The sequence below is a fragment of the Brienomyrus brachyistius genome, chromosome 23 (genome assembly GCF_023856365.1).
Source record: "Brienomyrus brachyistius isolate T26 chromosome 23, BBRACH_0.4, whole genome shotgun sequence".
Lineage (NCBI taxonomy): Eukaryota > Metazoa > Chordata > Actinopteri > Osteoglossiformes > Mormyridae > Brienomyrus > Brienomyrus brachyistius.
Window position 1 is genome coordinate 4,105,656 of NC_064555.1, and position 8,798 is coordinate 4,114,453.

Sequence of the window (8,798 nt, forward strand, 5' to 3'; positions counted from 1 at the left end):
CCAAAAATTTCTCCAGTTACTCAATTTGTCTTTTATAATTAGGCCCCTATTTGAGGATGACATGTGGGTGCGGGGGGGTCGAACACTTTGGGGGGGGGGGGGAGTTAGCAAAGGAGAACAGAGAGAGGTCATATCCTCTTGTTTGCTCTCCTGGGAGTGTTCTTCCTCATTTCCTGAAAGATTGGAGACACACGGATGAGGCGGGGGGGGACAAAACGGACCTGAGGGTTATCTGGGGACAACCACATGTGGGGGGGGGGGATTTCTACATGAACGATTGAAACTCCCCCTTTTTGAGGTTCTGAATGCCCTTGTGTTCAAATTCTGTCCCTCTCCCCACTCCAACCAATATTCCCCTTAAATTTACCAAAAGAGACATGGGACTGTCTGGGGGTAACATGGGACTGTCTGGGGGTAACATGGGACTGTCTGGGGGTAACATGGGACTGTCTGGGGGTAACATGGGACTGTTTGGGGGTAACATGGGACTGTCTGGGGGTAACATGGGACTGTTTGGGGGTAACATGGCACTGTCTGGGGGTAACATGGGACTGTCTGGGGGTAACATGGCACTGTCTGGGGGTAACATGGGACTGTCTGGGGGTAACATGGGACTGTCTGGGGGTAACATGGGACTGTTTGGGGGTAACATGGGACTGTCTGGGGGTAACATGGGACTGTCTGGGGGTAACATGGGACTGTCTGGGGGTAACATGGGACTGTCTGGGGGTAACATGGGACTGTCTGGGGGTAACATGGGACTGTCTGGGGGTAACATGGGACTGTCTGGGGGTAACATGGGACTGTCTGGGGGTAACATGGGACTGTTTGGGGGTAACATGGGACTGTCTGGGGGTAACATGGGACTGTCTGGGGGTAACATGGCACTGTCTGGGGGTAACATGGGACTGTCTGGGGGTAACATGGCACTGTCTGGGGGTAACATGGGACTGTCTGGGGGTAACATGGGACTGTCTGGGGGTAACATGGGACTGTCTGGGGGTAACATGGGACTGTCTGGGGGTAACATGGGACTGTTTGGGGGTAACATGGGACTGTCTGGGGGTAACATGGGACTGTCTGGGGGTAACATGGGACTGTCTGGGGGTAACATGGCACTGTCTGGGGGTAACATGGGACTGTTTGGGGGTAACATGGCACTGTCTGGGGGTAACATGGGACTGTCTGGGGGTAACATGGGACTGTCTGGGGGTAACATGGGACTGTCTGGGGGTAACATGGGACTGTTTGGGGGTAACATGGGACTGTCTGGGGGTAACATGGGACTGTCTGGGGGTAACATGGGACTGTCTGGGGGTAACATGGCACTGTCTGGGGGTAACATGGGACTGTTTGGGGGTAACATGGGACTGTCTGGGGGTAACATGGGACTGTTTGGGGGTAACATGGGACTGTCTGGGGGTAACATGGGACTGTCTGGGGGTAACATGGGACTGTCTGGGGGTAACATGGGACTGTCTGGGGGTAACATGGGACTGTTTGGGGGTAACATGGGACTGTCTGGGGGTAACATGGGACTGTCTGGGGGTAACATGGCACTGTCTGGGGGTAACATGGGACTGTCTGGGGGTAACATGGCACTGTCTGGGGGTAACATGGGACTGTCTGGGGGTAACATGGGACTGTCTGGGGGTAACATGGGACTGTCTGGGGGTAACATGGGACTGTTTGGGGGTAACATGGGACTGTCTGGGGGTAACATGGGACTGTCTGGGGGTAACATGGGACTGTCTGGGGGTAACATGGGACTGTCTGGGGGTAACATGGCACTGTCTGGGGGTAACATGGGACTGTTTGGGGGTAACATGGCACTGTCTGGGGGTAACATGGGACTGTCTGGGGGTAACATGGGACTGTCTGGGGGTAACATGGGACTGTCTGGGGGTAACATGGGACTGTTTGGGGGTAACATGGGACTGTCTGGGGGTAACATGGGACTGTCTGGGGGTAACATGGGACTGTCTGGGGGTAACATGGCACTGTCTGGGGGTAACATGGGACTGTTTGGGGGTAACATGGGACTGTCTGGGGGTAACATGGCACTGTTTGGGGGTAACATGGGACTGTCTGGGGGTAACATGGGACTGTTTGGGGGTAACATGGGACTGTCTGGGGGTAACATGGGACTGTCTGGGGGTAACATGGCACTGTTTGGGGGTAACATGGGACTGTCTGGGGGTAACATGGGACTGTTTGGGGGTAACATGGGACTGTCTGGGGGTAACATGGGACTGTCTGGGGGTAACATGGGACTGTCTGGGGGTAACATGGGACTGTCTGGGGGTAACATGGGACTGTCTGGGGGTAACATGGCACTGTCTGGGGGTAACATGGGACTGTCTGGGGGTAACATGGGACTGTCTGGGGGTAACATGGGACTGTCTGGGGGTAACATGGGACTGTCTGGGGGTAACATGGCACTGTCTGGGGGTGACTGTCACCTCAGGTGGGAATGTTCAGCGACATGGGATTGTCTAAGTAAAGCACGTAAGTCCACACACACACACGCACACACACACATGCACATGTAGGGTATACCTGTCCTTATGGGGCCCACTTATTCACTTCTGTGGGAAAAATGCTAACGTTAACTGTGACAACCTTAACCCCCACCCTGCCCTAACCATAACCATAAGTAACCAAGCAAAATAGAAGAGTTTGTGCATTTTTAGTTTTTTCATAGCAGTCACCGATTTTTGTAAAATAGAGTTTTCTCGGTTTCCGCGTGTGTATGGATGTGTGTGTGTGTGTATACCTATCCTTATGGGGACACAATGTCCCCATAACGTGATAAATATCCGATTTTCCCCAAATTGAATGGGTTAGTCTTCAAGCCCCGATTCACACTTCAGGTGCAGACGTCCGTTAAACGGAACTTCAAGTCAAAATAGCACTTTAAGAGCTCCGTAATAGCGTGGGTGTCGCGGCTGCCGGACATGAAAGCCTCGCGCCGCTTCTCAAGGCCGTCTCCCTTTCTTCTGTTCCCGTCACAACATTCCTGGCAGACGAACAGCTAGATGACGCCGCCGCAGCCCCGACTTTGTGCCACTCAGAAGCAGCAGCTGAGATTCCGGCTGGTTCACTGCCGGTGATTCTCCTACTCATTGGGCCTGGTAGCTCAAAGGGACGAAGGTATATTCTTGTCTCAGAGACTGACTTTGGTCTGACAATGAGGAATTCCCCGCTTTATTTTCATGTAGCCCAAGTTACTGGTGAGGGGTGGGGGGGGGTATGTAGCTCCTTCATATGCATATTGAAGTGATTTTATGCTTGGGAAGCTATTATTGTTCATCTTAAATGCCTTATACCCTGGAGTTCAGTCCTACAGTTTCAGAAGGCATTAACCCTCTGCATGATCCTCCACTCGACTCGGTAACCCTGCTTAATTAACTACCTGAATGAGTCCTACACCTGGTAACTGTCCTTGGTTCACCTTCATTACCTTGACATATGAATTTTTTGTGGGACGTGGGGTCTGAATCCAGTCCTGGGTCAGTGCATCCTCACTGTTCTCTTAAACTTCGCCCAGGTCGCCAAGTCACTGTAGTCCCACCATCCAAGCATGTGCCGCAAATCTCGTTTCTCAGCCCAGTCCTCTGGAACCTGCAGGCAGTCCGCATTCCAGCCCCCTCCCAATGTGGGCAGTCCTGGGCGCCCAGATCACTTTGTTGAAAAACACTGGTCTAGCTTGTCAACATCCAGAGAAGAGCTAGGACTATTTTCCATGGCCTCTTATTCCAGAACTTTCTGCCCCTACTTGGATGGGCAAGTATTGAGGACGGACATATCTGGAAGAAACACACTTCTCAGACTGCAGGGATTGGGCTGCAATTTGCATGATTATTAACATCAAAAACGGAAACAGCACGTTATGTCAGTTCCTCCATAGGACTCCGTCTGCATTGATTACATCTGTGTGGACCTCGTCTGCAGAAAAACATCCCAAAATACCCGGATAGCATCTGCTCCTTCTCAGATGAGGTTAATTAAGTTTATCGTCTCAGTCAGGCTCTCTCACTGAGTTAGCGAAAAGCCTTGTAACGTTATCACCTCATTAACAAGCCGATGACAGACCGAAGCTACTTGATGCCCTGTTTCCTTTATTTGTTTGCGTTTCACGTTCAGTCAGCACTTGTGTCAACGAGGGATGTGAGAAAAATCGTCATGGGAGCTTTGGGTGGGCTTCTCATCTCTTCACGGCACCTCCTGGTAGAACCATGGTGAAACTACACGCAGACGTGCCAACCAACCCCGGGCGACACACGCTCTACATCTTCTGCATAAATCTGCTCTCCCGGAGGCTCCTTCCCATCACGCCAGTCATGGGCGGATCTTCAGCGTTCCAGCTCTCCCGTGATCCCGACTTGATTAATGTATCGGGGCGGGTAGCGACAGCACAAGGTGGAGTCTCGAGTCATAGTAATCTGTCTCTGTGAGACACAGTCTCTCAGACAGCCATCCTCGCTAATCTCACCAGCCGCCGCCCCCCCCCCCCCCATCTCAAATATTCTGCCCAGGAAATCTGACGTACCGAGAACCTCCAGAAGTTTTAATAAATGAGCAGATGTTTATGTTGGGTAACACACTAAATCACTCAGACTGCATTTCAAGGAAATCCCACATGCTACTAGTACATATAAGTGCTACAGTAACAGCACACATGGCACAGTGGGTTAAGGTGCTGTGCCTGTGCTTGGATGGTTGCTAGTTCAATTCCCACAACCTGAATTTCACTATTGGGCACTTGCTCCAGGAAGTTCTGCTAATAAAATAGAAATTGCCCATAATTGTAAGAAGGCCTGTTCAGTCACATGATCACAGTTGTTACCCTTCCTTAGATCTAATGTCAGTTTAGTTTTTTGTGCTTCTACTTAAAACTGAAGCCAACTTCAGACTGACTTGGGATGGATTATGCGTTTCCTGTTCATGTTCACATCCCCGAGAGTGTATGCATCAGCTGAAAGCCGATTGGCCCCCCCACCTTAAAAAAGCCTGGAAACACCTCTGCCCCTCCCCTCCGTCAACCTACAGAGTTTTTCTTACTCTTAACTGGACTCCTACGGGGTCTGTGGGTGAAATCCAGTGAGTGACCCTCCCAGTGTGACATCACTCAGTGAAGGAGCACACCTCTACCAGCAGGAACATCAAAGGAAAAGGAGATGTGCAGGGGAGGGTAGCATGTGGCGGGGGGGAACTTATGATGTCATCGATTGGAAAAATAAGGCGAAAGAAGAGCAGATATACACATGGTTACCAAGAACTGATTTAGCTTTTAGAAATGCTTTTTAGACAAGAAGTCATGGACAGGAATAGCACTGACCTGCAGGACACCACAGAATCACATCTTAAATAGAACTGGAGACCGGAGTGGGCCAGTGGTACCTTGCAGGTCCCTCAGCTGATGCTGAACCCAGAATCCCACTCGCAGGAACCGACGGTCAGAGCCGGCTAGACGCTTGGCGAGATTGCGGATGGATTACTGATTAAGGGAGACGACCCTGGGGAATTTGGCACGGATAAATCCTGGAGGTTATCGTTAATCCTGAAAAGCAGACATAATGAATGACAAGGCGAAGCCCCATACTCATGTTGATGGATGGGGGGCAAGGGGGGGATGGCAGAGAGAAGAGGGATCTATTAGTTTGTGGCTTTTTGGCAGCGATGGCCACTTTGTGTGTTGTGTGGTAACAAGAGAGGGAGAGGGGCAGGGGGAACATGACGGTCTCTCCGAAAATGGCACCCTTCAGTTTTGCATTCCTTTATGCTGAATACTGTAAGAATAAATTTTATAAAGGGACAGTGATTTTAACGGCGGACGGGAGGATGTGAGTTCTCATCACGGCATAACGAGCGTGGGTCAGTCATGTGCGCGGCCTCCAAATTACAGTCGTAATTAATTGTTGTAAGCAGAGTTGTAATTAATTCCGTTGGGGGGTAACCCAGGGTGGATATTGTCTCGCTGTGGAGAGCACATGATGTGAGTCACTGTGGCCCCCCCCCCCGCCTTGCTGTTCTTGTACACTGGCTTCAGGAGGCTGGGCTGAAAGTGGAATTAGTAGGGTGTTGGTTCTAACATGCGAGGTGGGGGGGGGAGGTCTAACTAGGGCAGGGTTAGTCAATTCATTTTCCCCAAGGTCCAGACTCCATCAGCAACGCCAAGGTCCACTGCTCCCAGTAGAATTTTCCAGAGGGGTCCTGCTCGGTATATTTTACTGGTGGGGGGGGGCATCAATCACACGGTTCAAACCAAATTGTAGAATTGCACTTTGAGCGCCCGTTTGTTTTCATTCGCGTGTTTATTCATTAATTCGCCATGTGGGGGTGAGTAACGTCGTCCCACATTTTCATCAGGCGGTGGGGGGGTGTGGGGGGGTGAGTTCGCTCGCTCTCACCTTAGGGAGCTGAGAACGCCCACCGCCTGGCGGCTGCCTCAGCAGTCTCCATGGAGATTCGCTAGGCCATCTGGAACACAGTGTCCACGCTGTGTGAGCGGGAATGTAGACGCACAACCGCCGTCATTTAATGAACTCGCCCCCGACTCTCCGTCGGAGACGTTTCTCCCCAGCCGACGTCACCACCATCACCAGGTTTATTTCGGGGGTGCTTTCTTTTTCATTATTCCTAGAGGCTTTGCTGTCGTCCACCAATAACATCCTGCAGGACATAACATTGTCTCCGCCAATCAGGTCGCAGGATCGAACCTGAATTGCATCTCTATGGTAACTATGCCGCATGTGGGGGCCATCTGATGGCTGCATTTGATTGCATCTCATGCCCTGTAAATACTGTGATTTCCATGTATGGCAGACATAGTGTGTCTGGTCACCTGGTAATGGGGCCAATTAGGCCTTAGGAAATGGGTGTAATGAAAAACAGCATGCGCACTGCCCACAGGGGGCGCCCTGGAGACCCCTGCTTCAGTCCGCTGTTCCCAACAGTGCCCTGGGAAGCTGCTCCCCCAGTCTGTGTGTGTTCCAGCTTAGCTTTTGATTAATTAGGCTCTATCGAGCTCCATGATTGAATTCTGATTTCAATTTGGAGTGAGTGAATTATTCGGGGCGGGGGTTTGTTTCTTCCATGTATCGGTGTTATGATGAACACAGACTCTTTATGACGCTGTAATCAGTCCCTAAATGAGGCCTCATTAACTGAACTAAATTAACCAAACCTGTTCAGATATTTATCCAGCAGTCGCTCGAAGCTCTTGCACGGTTCCCTTTGTGAACAGGAACCTTCCTGACTAATGAAAGCGGCTCTTTCACATGCAACAAAAAAATATCGCCCATAGCAGCGTCAGAACTTTTTTTCTCTACCTACTCAGATTTTGGCAAGTTGCTGTTTATTTGGAAGATCATGCTTTTTGCTAAGAATTAGGGCTGGACTAAGATTAAAAACTGACCCTGGATTTTTGTGGCTCCCCAAAATAAATATGCCGGCCCACATACAGTACCCTTCGGCCCCCCAGGAAAATGCCTGAAATGACCTGCCCAGGGCAGCACAGAGCCCTGGCTGATGTTCCTGGTTTAAACCATAAAATGAAGACAAGATCCATTAAGTCACTGAGCTACGTTTTCCAATTTCCTGGGTGGGGTCACCTGGTCTCAGACATCACACCTCCCTCGGAACTGCAATGATGTGCAATGATTTGGCCCCCCAACAAATTTTACCACCAGCCCCCTCACCTCCTCCTCGACAACAAATTCCCACCTCTGCGTAACAGTTCACTGACGGCAGGAATTCTCGAGCCCGGAATTCACGACTGATGATTTACTGCCGTCATGGAAAGTGACTCCACTCAGATTCTCTTCAAAGCATATTAAACGTCGTTTAATTTGACCATTTGCACGGCTGCGTCAATAGTAAAAAGTACAAATCTGCATGAATTACAAAAGCGCTTTAATAATTCATCCCTAATTATTTGAACATCACAAGCATTAAAAATGAAAATGTAGTTTTAGCTGAGCCAGGGGTGCTGTCTGAATGATCTGCCGAGCGTCAGCATCCCGCTCGCTGTTTGTTAGGAAGTCGAGAGGCGTGTCTGAAACACCTTCGCATTTCACAGCCTTTACCGTCTGTGTCGTACGTCTTGTCTACTTAAATCTCACAATGCTCATAATTTGGGGTAGTAAGCCGTCGTTAACCTGCTGTGGTCACTCCAAGCACAGGACCGCTGCTCCGATGGCAGCCGCATTGCCTGCGTCAGGTTCACACGCTGATAAGACCCCCCCCCCCCGAACCCCCCCACCATGCCTGCCGGTTTCACTCACCATGTGACCTTATAACCAAAACATCCATCCATCTTCCATAACTGCTTATGCAGTACTGGGTCACCTTGAGTCTAGAGCCATCTCGGGAATATAATCATCATCATCAGGAATAAATATAAACATCCATCCATCCATCCATCCATCCATCCAGCTATTCATCCATCCAAATCCCACAGCTGCTTATGCAGAAGAAAATCATAATGAACCTGCAGCCAACCTGCAGAAACACAGGGCATGAGGCAGCGGGAACAGGATGCCAGTTTATGCCACAAGCGCAACACACACACAAACAGGCACACACACAAGCACACACACACACACACAGACACACAAACACACACACAGGCACACACATACGCAGGCAGACACACACACACACACACATACACAAATGGACAGGCACAAATGCTGACAAACACATAAGAATATTTCGAACAATTTAGAGATGTCTGTTCACTTCCCCACGCGTCACTGGGTGGGGGAGGAAACCAGATCTCACATGGGGGCCAA